General features: G+C 43.6%; 1 protein-coding gene across 18 annotated transcripts in view; it reads left to right on the top strand.

The window, feature by feature from the left end:
• The window catches only part of MAGI2 (membrane associated guanylate kinase, WW and PDZ domain containing 2), a 618,641-nt gene that overhangs the window by 220,443 nt on the left and 380,513 nt on the right, over positions 1 to 17,685 (top strand). The window contains exon 1 of one of the 18 annotated variants that reach the window (XM_079993540.1): positions 7,725 to 8,112. The exons of the other annotated variants lie outside the window; for them this stretch is intronic. The gene's annotated coding sequence lies outside the window, so the exon portion shown is untranslated. Of the gene's footprint in view, positions 1 to 7,724; positions 8,113 to 17,685 lie in introns of those variants that run through there. 18 annotated transcript variants of the gene reach the window in all.

Below are 17,685 nucleotides of genomic sequence, written 5' to 3'. Positions count from 1 at the left end.
TCCAGTCTTCTTCCACCGACTCTTCTCCCTGGTCTCGGATTCTGCCAGTCATTTCCGCCAGTTCCATATAGTCCATCAACTTCATCTGCCATTCTTCCCGGGTGGGTAAATCTTGTGTCTTCCAATACTTTGCAATAAGTATTCTTGCTGCTGTTGTTGCATACATGAAAAATGTTCTATTCTTCTTTGGCACCAATTGGCTGACCATGCCCAGGAGAAAGGCCTCTGGTTTCTTCAGGAAGGTATATTTGAATACCTTTTTCATTTCATTATAAATCATCTCCCAGAATGTCTTAATCCTTGGGCATGTCCACCAAAGGTGAAAAAATGTACCTTCAATCTCATTACATTTCCAACATTTATTATCGGGCAAATGGTAAATTTTTGCAAGCTTGACTGGTGTCATGTACCACCTATAAATCATTTTCATTAAGTTTTATCTTAGGGCATTACATGCCGTAAATTTCATACCTGTGGTCCATAACTGTTCCCAGTCAGCCATCATTATGTTATGTCCAACATCTTGTGCCCATTTAATCATATCAGATTTCACCATTTCATCCTGAGTATTCCATTTCAACAGCAAGTTATACATTCTTGACAAAGATGGAATGGAACTTTCTAGCCAACCACAAGATGCTTGCACTTGGTTCCACAAGGAACTAATCTGTGAGATTTTCACCAGTCAGTGAGTCACAGGTTGAAAATGATGATCCTGAAAGGATGAAGTGTAATATCATGATACCGCACAATACGTTGGTTTGGATCTCAGCAAAACGTTTTCCAATGAGTGTGATGGATGTCTTTTATTTTCCCTGTTTATAATGGTGTGAAATTGTACAAAGGAACATTTGGGCACCAAGTTAAAGAAATAATATATTCCCATGGTTTCACTGTTCTTAGTGTAATTTAGAAGCACTGAGACTCCTTTCCACCTCAGCATGTTATTTATTTGTTTTTTTCTATTAATAAAATATAATTACAAGCCCCCAAACGAGTGTAGTGAATTACAAAGTGAACATAACCATAGATTTCTTCACAGAAAATATGTACCACCACCCACCCTTACTCAACTCAAAACTCTGAAAAATAAGAAAACAAGAAAGAACTAGCAGGATATTATTCAAATCAGTGGGATGGAAATATTGTGCACCCTTACATTAATTATTCCTAAAGGGTTGATCTCAATCCCAAGAGCATTTCCTAAGAGCAATAACAGCAACAGTATGTTCTCAGGCTTAAGATCACAGTGGATGATGCTGAGCTCAGGTATTGCCAGGATGAGTAGTGCATTATTTGAAATATTTTGATTCCTGAAATCAAACAAAACTTGCCTTAGCCACTCAACATTTATTGTCATTTCATGTTGTAAATATAAATTCAAAATATTTAACTTGAACAGGAATAATGTTAATACTGTAGTAATAAAAGAACCGTGCATTTTTTTCAAACTCCTTTTAGCTGCTATCAGTTACAAATAAATTCTTTTATAGGAATTTTATGGATGGCATATGATCATAAAATAATACACTGCTTTGGTTAGTAGTGCTGCAAATGTTGCAAATAGTTGTGAAAGATGTCTGTAAAGAGTATTTAATGTACAGCACCTGAATAATTTCGTAACATTTGTCTGCTCTACTGTTGTTGAAATCAGAGCACTGCTTTCTTTAAGAAAGCTAGTTCTGTGGAACTGCATGTGTGTTCTAATAATAACTAAATATTGTAAAATAGTTGGTTGCTAATTATTTAAGATTTGGGCTCTCCATAGGCCTCTGCATGGCTGCTGTTGGAATTGAATGCTAGCTTAGATGGAATTGAATGCTAGCTTAGATGGGCCTTTCGTCCGATTCAGTAAGGTACTTCATAATTATATTGTTTGGACTGCAACCCATACTGAAACTTCTCACCTGGTCACAAAAAGCCTTTATTTATATTATCTTTGCTTTTCTAGAGTTTCCAAATCTTGCGACATTTGCACAACCATCATTAGATCAGAACAAGCAACATTTGCCTGCTGGCTCAGGAAGGCTCTTCTCCAGAAAATGCAGAGAGTCCAAGCCTGGCAGCCACTATCAACAGGAGTGGTCCCAGAGATCACTGTAAACTCTTGTTGACTAGCTGGCTGTGCCTATGACTGTGTGCGTTGAATAAATACAAGTGTGAACACCCATTCATCTAATCCAGGGGTCAGCAAACTTTTTCAGCAGGGGCCCAGTCCACTGTTCCTCAGACCTTGTGGGGGACCGGACTATATTTTGAAGGAAAAAATGAACAAATTCCTGTGCCTCACAAATGACCCAGAGATGCATTTTAAATAAAAACACACATTCTGCTCATATAAAAATATGCTAATTCCCAGACCGTCCGCGGGCTGGATTTAGAAGGCGATTGGGCCGGATCCGGACCCCGGGCCTTAGTTTGCCTAACCATGATCTAAGTCTTAGAAAGGAGATGGTATTTTTCCACTGCATCTTTCATTTTAAGGGGGAACGCCTTTCTAAGCCTGAGACAGACTTCAGACTATTTGCTTCATTTTCATTTAAAAGTATCCTATAAGTGTGGCATAGGGGGAACAGTATTAGACTACAGCTGGGAAGACTCAGATTCAAATCCTCTCCCATGTAGCTCACTGGTTGACTTTGGGCCAGACAATCAAACTTCAGGGGGCTGAGAAAACTAGGAACAGTACAGTACTAGGTACAGTACATTTTGCACATAAAGCAAAAATTGCATATAGTCAAAACACATTGGGTTCAATAGTGGGTGGGATTGCCAAAGTCATTTTTCCTGCCCGCTTTCTTTTATTATTATTAATTTAAATATGTTTTTATTGATTTTCTAATATTGTTCCAACAGCAGCCTCATTATAACAATACCAATTTTATCCAGTTAATACAATTATTAATGTCAATTATTCAAATGTCAGACTATACAATTTAATCAAACTGGCCTCCCCTTGTGCTAGATTTGGTGGCCTTGTTCTTCTACATTTTTTCTGTGTTCCAAAATCTTAATAATTTCTATTATATTACATTCAGATATAATAATCCCTTATATAACAGCTACAATCTTGTGATTTCATTTGTGTTGGTATATTAGGTAATCTATAAAGTCTCAAGTGAGTAACTCTAACTGTAATCCTTATTCTTTCCTGCAGTGACAGTTTTTCCCCATGATGTTTTCCCATCCATATATGATGTTATATCCTTCATTCCTACAACTGTTGATGGTTCCCGTCATGCCTTGGGAGAAGCGGTTATCACAGAGTTTCAAAAGTCACTGCATCACTTCGTCCCATGATTTGTCTTCCAATAAACAAGCTGTCTTCGCCATTTTTCCAGCCTAGGAAGAATGGTCTGAATCCAGACTGCAAATAGTTAATCCAAAAGCTTCTATTCCCACGACTGGTAGACTCCTTTCCTCCCTGCTGCTGACTTAGGGACAATTGTCCTTATCTCAAACACATTCCCTGACTTAGGGACAATTGTCCTTATCTCAAACACATTCCTTTTTGGATAATGGAGGTTAAGGAGAACTTTGCTCCATATTTTCAAAGTGTAGCATTCCCCACTCTCTTCCCTCTCAGTTCCTTTCTCTCATACACGCAGTTCCAGTTTTGTCAAATTCCATATTTATATTCCAATTTCTTCCCTCCTCACGTGTACTGATTAAAAAAACCCAAACAAACAAACTTGCATACCAGTGCAGGAATGCAGTATCATAAATGCAGAGAAAAACTTGGATATAAGCAAACTGTGGACTCCCCTCCCCCATCGTATCTTTCACCAAATGAAATCCCCTCTCAATCCAAACCTTTTAAATCCTTGTAGCTGGGTTCGTTTTCACAGTTTCTTTTTTTATTTATTTTTTATAAATAATATTTATTAAAATTTCAAAGGTTACAAAAAAAAGAGTAAAAACACCATATCAAACAAGAACAAAACAATGCATCACAATAAGGAAGAAGAAGAAGAAAAAAACATACACAAAAACACAGCTAATCTTCCCATAACTTGTCTTTCATTTGCTTGTATCCTTGACCTCCTCACACCTCCCTTTTTTGTATTCTAGTTCAGTTAACTATTTCAGCAAATCCTTTCCATCTTTTCCACTTTTTGTTCTATAATTTATCTTAATATAATGTAACTTTACTTTCCCTCCTTTCACCAATTAACAGTCTATTTTTTCCTAAACCCTTATAACATTTCTGCTAAAACCACATAACTTCATTCCAACATCCTTCTAACATTCATTAATTTTACAATGTTTCTGTAGATAGTCTTTAAATTTCTTCCAATCTTCTTCCACTGACTCTTCTCCTTGGTCTCGGATTCTGCCAGTCATTTCCACCAGTTCCATGTAGTCCATCACCTTCATCTGCCATTCTTCCCGGGTGGGTAGATCTTGTGTCTTCCTGTTTTCACAGTTTCTTATCTCATCATCTCTAGTACGTGCCTGTACTTTACTCCATTTTTAAAAAAACAACAACAACCCAAATAGCAGGGTAACCTGTGCTTCCTGGAACAGGATTGGGGGTTGCGGCAGCCGGAGTGCTCCATGCACCCAGTGCCTTTGCCTGCCCTTGCATGGGGAAGCGGGTGTCAGACCACCAGGCAAACTCCGGGTGAGAGCCAGGTTCCTTTTCCAATCAAAGAGAATGCAGAAAATGCTATTCCCCCATCATTTTCTGTTTTCTCCATCTGTCTCTTTCCGCAGTGTTGGGAGAGGCATCCATCCCCTGGCACACAGGAAACAGGAAGCCTTTCCTGCTCACTTTCTACCCCCTTTAATTTATTTATTATTATTATTAGTAGTAGTAGTAGTATTGCCATGTGCATAAAGCTGAAGGGGCACAAATTAAGTGTGCATAAGTTGTGTGCTTGGGACGCAGGTGGCGCTGTGGGTTAAAGCCTCAGCGCCTAGGGCTTGCCGATCGAAAGGTCGGCGGTTCGAATCCCTGCGGCGGGGTGCGCTCCCGCTGCTCGGTCCCAGCGCCTGCCAACCTAGCAGTTCGAAAGCACCTCCGGGTGCAAGTAGATAAATAGGGACCGCTTACCAGCGGGAAGGTAAACGGCGTTTCCGTGTGCGGCTCTGGCTCTGGCCAGAGCAGCGATGTCACGCTGGCCACGTGACCCGGAAGTGTCTCCGGACAGCGCTGGCCCCTGGCCTCTTAAGTGAGATGGGCGCACAACCCCAGAGTCTGTCAAGACTGGCCCGTACGGGCAGGGGTACCTTTACCTTTACCTTTAAGTTGTGTGCTTACTGTATGCTGCCTGAATTTCATTGGAAGAAAGGTGGGATATATATTAAAAGTGTAGTGCAATGTAATGTAGATGCACTTCTAAACCTTTCCCTCCCATGTTACAGTTTTCAGGATCAAGGGTGACTTGATAGAAGGAACCTATGACTCATTACTGTAACATGAAAAAGTATAAAGACCATAACGTTATCTTAGGCTGTAGCATTACTGAGGGCTCATTCTCATGACCCCATGTGTGGTGGAACATTGTATGGCTTCCCTCAGTAACAATTCCTATAGAGGTATTGTCCAGTCAAACACTGCAGTTGTAACGTTTGTATAACAACCAGTTAAGTCCAGTCACTATGCGGTTACTTTCTACACAACTGTTGTCTATCTCAACAGCATATAATCAGCTCATATCCCCATGATCAACCTCCACTCTACTACTACTATTCCAAGATTTATGGCAGCTGAGGTGTACTATTTCTGAATTCAAACTGGTACTGCACTTTATTCTTACTGCAAAAAGCTTTACCATTAAGGTTTCAGACTCTTCCCACACCCCACCCTGAAAGGAGCCCTGCTTTTCTGTTTTTTCAGAAGGTACTGATCCAGGCATATTTCTGGATTGGGAAACTCAGAGGAGAAACTCCTGCAGAAACAGAGGTCATGTGCTCCTCTGAGGGGATATTATTTTGCTGCATCTCTGCTTGGAAATGATTGAATCATTCAATCACCCCCAGTGCAGAAGCACAGTTGAAGTACCAGTCTCCAGCTGAGGCTCACTGGAAGAAAGCAAGGCCAGCACAGCAATACATGCAGAAATGTATCTGTCAGCCACCTCTGCAAATGGGTACTTTGAGCTCACCAGTGCTCCCAGGGCGCCATAATGGTCAGGATACTGGACTAGGGAGCAGGAAGACCCAGGTTCAAATCTGCCCTCAACCGCAATAGTCACTGGGTGTCCTTGGCCTTGTCACGCCCTCTCAGCCTAAGCTGCCACACAAGGGTGTTTGAGGATTCAAGCGGGGAGCCATGAACACCACCCCGAGCTACTTGGGAGCGGGGCAGAATATGACAAATAAAAATGCAATTACTCTAGGATGCAGATGTTATTTATATCCTGAATAGAAGTGGTAACCACTACCCAATAGTAATGTATGAAGAAAGCCCCCTGCCTGCCTTGAAGTAGTCATTTCTAATAACTGCCCCTTAAATCATAGTTCTCTCCTTGTCTACCTGAGTGAAAACACTTGGGTTGGTGCAGCGGCGTAGCGTGGGTTGTCAGCACCCGGGGCAAGGCAAGTAATTTGCGCCCCCTAACCCGGGGCAAGGCAAGTAATTTGCGCCCCTAGCCCCTAACCTGCTGCCGCTGCCAGCTTCTTCTTGCTGCTGCCTGGGCTGGGGTATTTATGGTAAGGTAGCCACGGCGGCGGCGGCGGGTCCGTGTCAGGTGATCTGAGGCGAGTTGCCGCTGGCGCTGCCGCCCAAACGACGCCGCTTGCCCAGAGGAGGAGGAGGGCAGAGAGGCGAGGAAAATGCAACATGGCCCAGCAGCTGCAGCAGCAGCAGTGGCGGCGGGGCTGTGAGGAGGGGCTGCCTGGCGCGCCCTCCGCGGCCCTGACGCGCGGGGACCGCGGCGAGCACTGAGAGCCGCTGCCTGCTGGACGCCTTCAGCCCGGACGCGCGCACAGCTCGTCGGTTCCGCAAGACATGGGGCTCTGCTACAGCCTGCGCCCGAGGCTCTTCGGCGACTCCGGAGGCGGCGAGCGTGCCCCCCCAGATGTTGCGCCCGGTGCGGCCGGCCCCCCCTTCATCCCCCACGCTACGCCACTGGGTTGGTGTCTGTTAATGATTAAAACTGGTTCTGTTTGTTTTGGTATGTTTGCATCCATGCAAGAGTGATGCATAACATATTGTCAGTGTAGTGTGGGGCGTGTCCTCGTGGCACCTGGGGTGCACACACTGGGGCTGAGGAGGATGCAACAGAGCAGCCACTTGCCCTTCCAATCACTCGGACCGGCCTGAGTTGTGTCCTCCTGATGCCCTGCCAGCCCCACGCTGCCTTGTGAGGCTGGCATGCCAGATCAGACTCACAAAGTGGCATGGAGCTGTCAGGAGTGGTGGTAGGAGCAAAATGTGCCCCCCCCAAAAAAAAAACTGCACCCAGGGCAATGGCCCCCCTTGCCTTTCCCACACTACGCCCCTGTGTCCATGCCTGGCTCTTAACAGTGAAAAGTTTAATTATATATCCTTCCCCCGTGTGACACTATCTTTCATTGATTTTTCAGGGAGGTGAGGGAGAGTGGGATAAAACACTAATTATCAGCCCTTATAGCTATATTTTTCCTCTTGCTGTGTAATGTAAATGAGCTACCTTTATCTCCTTAAAAAAGAAAAGAAGAAGTCAGAGCCTCTATTGGTGTGTCTTCTGCTTTTAAGAGAGGAAGGGTCACCTGACTGCTGCCTCCTCCTGCTCTTTTATCTGAGGGAAACCAAGAGTAATAGGTAGAGAGATGGGCACAGAATAGGTCATCACTGCTCAGATGCTTAAAGGACCCTGACTGAAGGAGAGCAGAGTTAGGCTGCTGGTGGAGGGTGGGGAGAGAGACAGAGAGACTCCGGAGCTGCTGCTGCTGCCTGCTTGCCTTCAGAGAGGAGAGAAAACAAAAGCGCTCAGCTGCAGTTTTGTGTTGCTGTGTCTGGCTTTAGCGGAAAATTCTAGACACCCGCGCTGAAAACTCTCAAGCCCAGCCGAGGCTTCTTCCCTCTCCAGAAGATTATTTTCTTCCCTTACAAATGGGTTGGATCAGTACAGGTGGCCTCACTATCAGGAGAAGGCAGATTGGCTAAATGAGGACCATGGAAAGGTAGGGGAAAGGCTCTGCCTGGTTTTCCTGCTCTTCTTTCTCTCTCCACTCCTGCCTTCCTTTCCTGTATTCGTGCCTGGAGCCAGTGCTTCACTTTGCTGAGACCTAAAGGGAGAGGGGGTGGTCCAGCTGTGGGCATTTAAATCCCACATTGCCAAATTGGAATTTGTAGCGCTAACCTGTAATTGAACAGATGTGGAACCCAAACTTGATCCTGAGTCTCACTTGGCTATATCGAGGGTGTTCGGTATTTGCTGCAAAGCTCTGTGCTGCTGTTCTTATGGCCAACCAACCCCTTTTTACTCAGAAAGTATCAGATAATTGTTATGTAGGAAGCAAAAGGCAGAAGAACGAACAATCCAGAGTGCCAGGAAGGCTGAACAGATGCATTGATTATTGGCTCTTTAGCAACAAAGGAAGAATGGACTTTTTGGAGTTTCTTGAGGTGGCAGCAACATGATTAGGAAATGAGGGGCAATTTTATTTTGACTGTTCATTTTATGAATGGTCAAGAGGTTAACTTTTGAAGGCTTCCTTCTTCAGCAATGCCAAAATCAGCTTGTTCCTTTAGAGTCACTTTCTGGCTGCTATTAAAAGCAGAGAAACCATTAAAAAAATTACTCTGCTTCCCAATGGCTTAAAAGCTAGTGCTGGGGAAGAGCCAGGATTTGGTGTTTCAGACTTCTGTATCCGCTTGAGTGTGACTGTTGTCATGTAAAATAAAAGCTAGCTATATCTAGCAGACCTGAATGCATTTGTGTTCCTTTCATGGTGAATGATGGATTTCCTTTTGTTCTTGAACATGCCTTTTGCCTCTGCCTTTTGGAACAACAACAAAAAAGCATTGCATCTTGAATGCATTGGGGCTTTGTTTTTTATTTTAATGTTAGTGAAAGCCATGTATACAAATCTCCCATTGTGTGGTTATGCTCTGCTTGATTCTGAAGTAAACGGGGGGGGGGGGGGGCGGTAAATTGGGAAAAGAGCTGGTCCTGGGGTAATATTGGATGTTTTAAATCCCTGCCACCTGAATTGCATACAGAAGCTTACATTTAGTGGTAGCTGGCATTCAGCTCCATGCCCCACCGAAATCAGAAAGCACCACAAGAGAACACCAGTAAATCAGATTTGTAATGGGCCCTTTAAAATTTTCTCCTTAAGGGATGACTACCTGGGTCCCCCCCTTTGGCCAAAGTAGGATGCAGTCTGACAGTGCACAGAGCAGCTGCATGCTGACATTTTCTCTGGATACTAGTGAAAAATGGCTCCACATCTCTTCTGTAGTTCCATGAAGATGGTCTCTGAGTAGCCATGCATTTCTCTGAAACAATTGTTTGTTCTAATCACTGTGCTTTGCTGAGGCTGCCTGTCTGGTTAATTTCAGTTCCCTTGTTTGAAACCTCTGCTGTGTATTGTCAGGGATACTTGACTAGGAAGAGTGTGGTGGGGGTGGGAAAGGTTGGTGGGCGTTTTTCTCCCCCCTTGAAGTAGGAACCCATGGCAATATGACTGCCTCAGTAGACAGGAAATGTTTATTACAGACGAGCTGTATGAATTCTACCAACAGCACCACTTCCGACAGTATTAATGGAAAAGAGAAGTGTGTTTAAAATGTACGTGGCTTAGATAATGCACCACCCACTGGAAAGGTGGGGGTACAAAATGCAAAACAGCACTTACGGGGAACTGAAAGGCATAAGCACCAATCCTTAGAAGATGGTCAATTTCTGAATGGATAATCATGCTTTTATGATAACATCACCGCTAGGGAATTCAAAAGGGAAAGCTCTTGGTCGCATACAACTAAACAGTGAGGAAGGGAGAGAGAAATCTTTCTTTATTTTATTTTGCTTGAAGACAGACTCATTGATGGAAATCACTGAATCAAAGAGCTATTGAGTGCTGGCAAACCTGAAGCATTGTTGTTGGTTTTGTCTATGTATTCTGGATAGCAGAAGCAGGAGGAGAGCTCTTATAAAAAGCACTGTGTTTAGGGAAAGGAAAGGTAGGGGGTGTAGCCTTGACTGCCTTCCCTGTCCTCCATAATGCCATGTGTGATATGATTTGCTGAGCTGTACTGGAGTTGGCTTAAGAGGAAATGGAATCTCCTTCCCACTCCTGCAGTGCCCAGAAAGAGTTAAAGTGTCACAATAAATAGCTACCAGGGAAAGAGTGGGCTAGAGAAATAGGATGGGTAGTGAGGACATGGTATCCAAAAATAGTGACTAGATGAATTGATGATTGATATTTGAATGTGAAATTAGCATTTTATAAAAACGCAAAGAATACTCAGTATCGAGGCTACAAAATGCAATAGTTTCTATTCAATTTCAGACATGACTGGCAGCAAGCAAGCAGTAATTTTCAGAGCTTCTATTCTTGTGGCACAAATGTGGTGCCAATTACTCAGTATAAAAGGCACAACCCTTCAGATGGTTGTTTAGAAATGGTGTAATGTATCAAAACACTCTTCCCCAATGCATGCTTCAATTCGTTTCCACAGAACTAAAAGCCTGAAGGTGCAGTGTGATTCAGAGAAAATGGTGAAAATGGACCTCTAAGTGCACACATGCAGTCTGATTAATGCTTTTATAAACGTAGATAATTTCGCCATCATAAATGGCCTATTCAGAGGAAAGTGATGCAATTTACAAGGTGGGGAAATGTAAAAAGAGGACTAGCCATCCTTTACGCCACCAGAGAAACAATAATGTCATGCCAACATTACACACCCCTTACAAACAGAATTTAAATAATTGGAGCTGTGAAGACATTCCAGATGCCTAATTTCAGCTGGCCATGTTTGAGCATCGAGCAGTGCAGCTGCAGCTTTGGATACTAGACAATCCAGTTGATTTCCAACTATGTATGTTCGTAAGTGTAAACAATGAAAATAAAATGCTGCACAGGCAGAGATTAGTTTTCAAATTTGCACTCTTTGTATGGAAGGGTTTGACAAAGCTGAATACAGGCCCCCAAGAAAAGATAGAAAAACAAAGTGTCTGAGAACAAGCTCATTCTGAATAAAAGCAGGCAGACAAGGGCAAATTGTTGACTACCCAGAACATTCTGTTCATCACCAATGTGGTTGCAGTGAGGAATTGTTTATAGCAGAATGAACCATCCAAATCCATTTGCCCAGAAATGGAAGAGGAAATGTTGCATGTTCTCCTTTTCCTCTGGAAATAAATGTGCAAATTAGCTTTGCTGGGCATATTAACTCAGGCTGCAATCCAAGACACAATTATCTGGGAGTAAGTAGGTGGCGCTGTGGGTTAAAGCCTCAGCGCCTGGGGCTTGCTGATCGAAAGGTCGGCGGTTCGAATGCCTGCAGCGGGGTGCGCTCCCGCTGCTCGGTCCCAGCGCCTGCCAACCTAGCAGTTCGAAAGCACCTCCGGGTGCAAGTAGATAAATAGGGACCGCTTACCAGCGGGAAGGTAAACGGCGTTTCCGTGTGCGGCTCTGGCTCTGGCCAGAGCAGCGATGTCACGCTGGCCACGTGACCCGGAAGTGTCTCCGGACAGCGCTGGCCCCTGGCCTCTTAAGTGAGATGGGCGCACAACCCCAGAGTCTGGCAAGACTGGCCCGTACGGGCAGGGGTACCTTTACCTTTACCTTTAAGTACTGTACATTGAATGTTATGAGACTTTCTTCTGAGTAGACATGTTGTATAGGATTGCACTGTAAGACTTCTAATAGTCACAGCACTCCAGATGTTTACTTGGTAAAAGACATTTTCCATTCTTTCACATCTGCATGCTGAGTTGGGTGCAGTGTTTAGCATTAGATTTGGACATTTGAGAGGCCAGTTAGAAGGAAAGACCATCTTTAACGTGTTCCTTTTCATTTCCTATTACATTTAAAGTTCAAAGATAGCAATTAAAAAATGATTCCATTAAGTAAAGTTGCCTCTCCCTTTTTAAAGGCAACTTTGAAATGGCCAGTTTAGGTATTCCGAGAGACTATTCTATTCCTCAGATTAAAATCTTGGGCCTGGAAGAGTGTCTTACTGCACATGCTTCTCTTTCCACAAGTGGCCATACTTTGCAATAAAGTTTGCACCATCAGGCAGTAAAGCAGAGGCGGATTTAGGGGAACATGACCGATTCAGTTGCACTGGGCACAGAACCTTGGAGGTGCCACAACTATGGTGTAGAATGGAAGGCGGCTTGCTTGCTGAATTTTGACATTGCCCATGGTGCTGCTGAAATTTGAGACCTCGGGGTCTGCCACTGAGTAAAGGCTTCGCAGTTAGGAAGCCAGGCACTCAGATATAGTCAGAGCATTATATATAAAATCAAAAATGGACAAGTAAAATCAAGGTGTCTCTTTTTGTTGCCAGCAGGTATCGTTTTTATTTTTCTACAAATGAAGCTGTAGGAAAACCTTTTATCAGAGTGACGAATATTTGGTAGGGCGACTCAGAAACCAGACAGAGCGGCTCCAAGGGCAGCCTGGGCCATTTGGCCATCTCTGTAGCAAAGCTTGGTGGATTAATCTGCCAGGTAAACCATCTACTGCTTGCTTCCCTAATATTGAATGAATTTTAAAGTATTCCTTGTGACTGTCCTTGGGACAGTAAAGAGGTAAAAGCCTTTTTAGTAGTGTCTTGCTTCACAGACAGGTTTACATTGTGAGAAAGAGCAGAGTGGCCCTCAAAAACCTTGTTGCGTGCATCCTACCCCTCTGATAAGTCTTCCAGCTGAATGCCTAAATGTTGGTGGGTCAGAACAATGACAGGCGAACATAATGACTCATTATGCAATAGGAAACAAAGGCTGCTTTCTCTTGCAGAACAAATATGTTTGGAGCATGGCAATACAGTAGACATAATTTTAATCATGGCATGCAGCTAGCCATCAGTTAATTAAAACAAGCAGATGATGGGGCCATATTGTTAGTAGTTCAGCACTCCTTTAAAGCACTGGTGCTAGGAAACTTACAGCAAAAATCCAAATATGTGTATTCAGAACAAAGTTCCATTGGATTAATTAAAGTTTTCTCCTAGGTAACTGGTTATAGGATTGAAACCTTAATCTTCAAAAATCTTAGCATGAAGACCACAATAGGGCTGTTGTGTTTCTATGGATTTGTCAGAAGACCTTAGATGTGATGACTGGTGAGGAGGAAATCTGGTTGTAGGAGAACCAGCTGCTTGACTTCAACCCTCAACTTTGTATTTAACTGGAACTGAATAGCTTTTACATGTTTTTACATGTTTATACATAAAAAAGGTTTAAAATGGGAAGTTCTCTGTGAATATAAGATATCGTAAATAATGCCACATTTTCTAAAATCTCTAGTCTTGTAATGCCTTGCTATGAAAACAACATGCTATTTTGCAGTTATGCAGCTTGATTTAGAACCAGATTAGATGACGTCATGTTATAAGTCCAGAGTAAAAATTGGTCTCTTGTGACATGTATAATTTGCAACCGAAAAATGTTGGTGTTACTAAGTGGCTAAATAAAGACAATTGCAGGAAATATTTTTCATTGTGCAGAAATTCAGCCTAAGGGCTTTGTACTTCAAGGATCTGATGTAGCACTATTGCTTGAAATGCTAGGCTAGAAGGACTATTTTTTTGATTCTAATGTAACTCATTGTATTTTTATCAGCTGATGTGCATTTGCTAAAGAGCATTCTTGCTCTTCAGTTATACAAAGTGTTTGTTGTCAGAATAAATATGCCTGACAATCAGGCATTGTTTGGAATTAGTCATAGTTGTATGCTGGCAAGTAAAAAAAAAAGAAAAGGTAAAGGATCCCTGGACCCTTAAGTCCAGTCATAGGCGAATATGGGGTGCGGCGCTCATCTCGCTTCAGGCTGAGGGAGCTGGCGATGGTCCACAGAAATCTTTCCAGGTCATGTGGCCAGCATGACTAAACTGCTTCTGGTGCAACGGGACACCATGACTGAAGCCAGAGTGCATGGCAACAGCATTTACCTTCCTGCCACCGCGGTTCCTATTTATCTACTTGCACTTTGATGTGCTTTTGAACTGCTAGGTTGGCAGAAGCTGGGACAGAGCAATGGGAGCTCACCCCGTCACAGGGATTTGAACCACCAACCTTCCGATCAGCAAGCCCAAGAGGCTCAGTGGGACCACAGCGCCACACACTCCTTGTCCTATGCTGGCATAAAGTATATGTGCATATGTCTGTGTGTGTTACCTGACCGTGTGTATGTGAGAGAGAGAGAGAGACAGACAGACAGACAGACAGACAGACAGACAGACAGACTTTTGGGGAGCTGCACAGCTCTGCTTCTCCCACCTTTTCCCCAGAAGCTTGCAGGAATTGCTTCTGCCTAATTTGGCAGGGATTTTACTTGTCAAGGCAGCATTCCTCTGAATGCCAGTTGCTGGAAATTTCAGGTGCTGTTGTGCTCATGTCGACCTCGCAGGCTTCCCACAGGTATCTGGTAGTTCATTGGCTTGATCATCTTAGTTTGTTATGCTCTTCTGCTTCACTTCCAGACAACCTATTTAATGAGTAGTCATCCTGATTTCTTCACAGGAATATTAGGTGATGTTGGCTTTTTACTGAGCATTCACTCATATTTGTTTACAGAGAGGCTAGATCATGGTTTGTTAAAGCGAGTGTTATCCCACACTTTCCATTGCATTTCCCAATTACAGTGGTACCTTGGTTTACGAATTTAATCTGTTCCGGAAGTCTGTTCTTAAACCAAAGCGTTCTTCAACCAAGGTGTGCTTTCCCATAGCAGCGGGGACTCAATTTACAAATGGAACACACTCAACAGGAAGCGAAACATTTTCTTATTCCAAGGCAAAGTTCACAAACCAAAACTACTTCCGGGTTTGCAGCGTTCTTAATCCGAGTTGTTAATAAACTAAGCTGTTCTTAAACCAAGGTACCACTATACTTTCCTTATTGCAGAAATTCCCAAGTCAGCTTGAATTGTGCAACCGGAATTTGCTGGTAGAGATTGAATTGCACTCGAAAATGGCAACGTGACATTCCCTTACCAAGGGAAACTGAGTCCTTGCAACAACATGTGGAAGTTTCCTTTCTCAAAAATTAAAAGCCCATGTAGATGGTTCACTGGCAACACATTTTAGGAGTGGCTCATCCATGACTGCACTTGCACCCCTTCTTTTTGACTGCAATGACAATCATATATGTAGCACATTTTGGGGCACCTACTGAGGCCCATTAAAGCCCTATATGGCCTAGGACCCGCGTACTTATGGGACCGCCTCTCCTGGTATGCCCCACAGAGAAATTTACGGTCTTCAAATAAAAACATCTTGAAGGTCCCAGGGCACAGAGAAGTTAGGCTGGCCTCAACTAGAGCCAGGGCTTTTTCGGCTGTGGCTCCGACCTGGTGTAACACTCTGTCACAAGAGACTAGGGCCTTGCGGGACTTGACATCTTTCCGCAGGGCCTGCAAGACAGAGCTGTTCCGCCAGGCCTTTGGCCAGGGCACAGCCTGACTCCCTCCCTCGGCAATCTTCGCGGAGCTCTGGCCCAATGATTGCCAGTGGCTTGATTTGAATTAATTTTATAATGAATGATTTTAGAGTGTTGTTTGTGCTGTACTTTTGTACTGTTTTATTGTTGTTAGCTGCCCTGAGCCCGGCTTCGGCTGGGGAGGGCGGGATATAAATAAAATTTATTATTATTATTATTATTATTATTATTATTATTATGCTTCACAAGTGCGAAATGATCAAATGAGTAGTAAGGAAGGCACAAGTGGCAATCATGGCATGCTTTGTTCCTTCCCTTTGAGAGGTGCTATGGACTGGGATAGCGGGACGCAGGTGGCGCTGTGGGTTAAAGCCTCAGCGCCTAGGACTTGCCGATCGAAAGGTCAGCGGTTCAAATCCCTGCGGCGGGGTGCACTCCCGCTGCTCGGTCCCAGCGCCTGCCAACCTAGCAGTTCGAAAGCACCTCCGGGTGCAAGTAGATAAATAGGGACCGCTTACCAGCGGGAAGGTAAACGGCGTTTCCGTGTGCGGCTCTGGCTCGCCAGAGCAGCGATGTCACGCTGGCCACGTGACCCGGAAGTGTCTCCGGACAGCGCTGGCCCCTGGCCTCTTAAGTGAGATGGGCGCACAACCCCAGAGTCTGTCAAGACTGGCCCATACGGGCAGGGGTACCTTTACCTTTACCTATGGACTGGGATTAGAGGGTGATGCAAGCAATGAGGTAGTTACAGCTGTGCACTTGGGATGGGGTGTCCATTGGTACCAATACAATACTTCATCCTTTCTTCTCCAGTCCCCCCAGCTCTTTAATCAATTAACATAGCACTGAGTCATTTCCACTCTTTCTCACACACAGTATATAAAGTTCTATATCTATCTATATACAGTGGTACCTCGGGTTACATACGCTTCAGGTTACATACGCTTCAGGTTACGGACTCCACTAACCCAGAAATAGTGCTTCAGGTTAAGAACTTTGCTTCGGGATAAGAACAGAAATTGTGCTCCGGCGGTGCAGCGGCAGCAGGAGGCCCCATTAGCTAAAGTGGTGCTTCAGGTTAAGAACAGTTTCAGGTTAAGAACGGACCTCCAGAACAAATTAAGTACTTAACCCAAGGTACCACTGTATATGAGAGAAATAATTTATGTTGATTCCCCTTTTTTATCTGGTTGAGTTTCTTAAACTCTATTGTACTCACTTGCAAATTAATACACACACACAGAACACACACAAAAAAAACCAAACCAGGCTACCCCACTGGTTTCAGAAGCTTGGGGGTTGGTGTTCATTTAGGAAGCTTTACTATTCAGTTCTGCAGATTCAGCAGTCCCGGTGGTTAATCCTGGTTATAACCTTGAGCTGGAAGGAGTGAGGGCATTTAGTAATTACGCTTCCCAACTGTGGATGTTACTGCCTAATACATTTAGAATTGCTCATTCAGTTCGTTCCCTTTAAAACTGAAGTGAGGAAATAGATTTGCTGCTGCTTCTAGGTGTCCTTGACAAGGGTGAGGGATGACTATTGATAAGTTTAATTGACCTAATTAAAAAAAAATTCTGATGACTCTGTTGATGCTAGAAAGAAACAATTTATTACTTGTTAGCAAAATGTCATCTATCGGTGCAACCATACCTTCTAGAAAGTGCTTAATGAGAGGTGGGGGGAAGAATGAGAGAGAAGCAGAAGATGGAAAGTGCTGCTTGGATTGGGGTGGGCTTGTTGCGGTCACTGTGGAAATGAGGAAAGTGTGTTCCTGCATATCGGAAGACACATCTGTAATGATACTTGAAGACAACATAAACCATGAAGGATATTTGGGCTAGATTATTTTGGTAAAATAGGTAGAGCAATGCCTGAACATGAGGTGTTAACAAAGACAACCCATGATCTGAACCTTGTGAATATGACTCAGAGTTGGAATCCTCTTTTGCCCAAAGTCCACATGTGCAAATTTCCATTTACATCTGAACTGCAGTGTTGTTTTATTTCAAGACTTTATTTTAAACAGCTGTGATCACATACTGATTATAAAAAACACAGTGTGATATTCAAATGATTGCACATTGACACAGAAATCTTAATTTTAGCAGTCAGAGCTTCAGATGCTCAAGAGCAA

Source organism: Podarcis cretensis, assembly GCF_951804945.1.
Source record: "Podarcis cretensis genome assembly, chromosome: 10".
Taxonomy (NCBI): Eukaryota; Metazoa; Chordata; class Lepidosauria; order Squamata; family Lacertidae; genus Podarcis; species Podarcis cretensis.
Note: the sequence above shows the minus strand (reverse complement) of the source record. Positions and strands in the feature narration are given on the sequence as shown.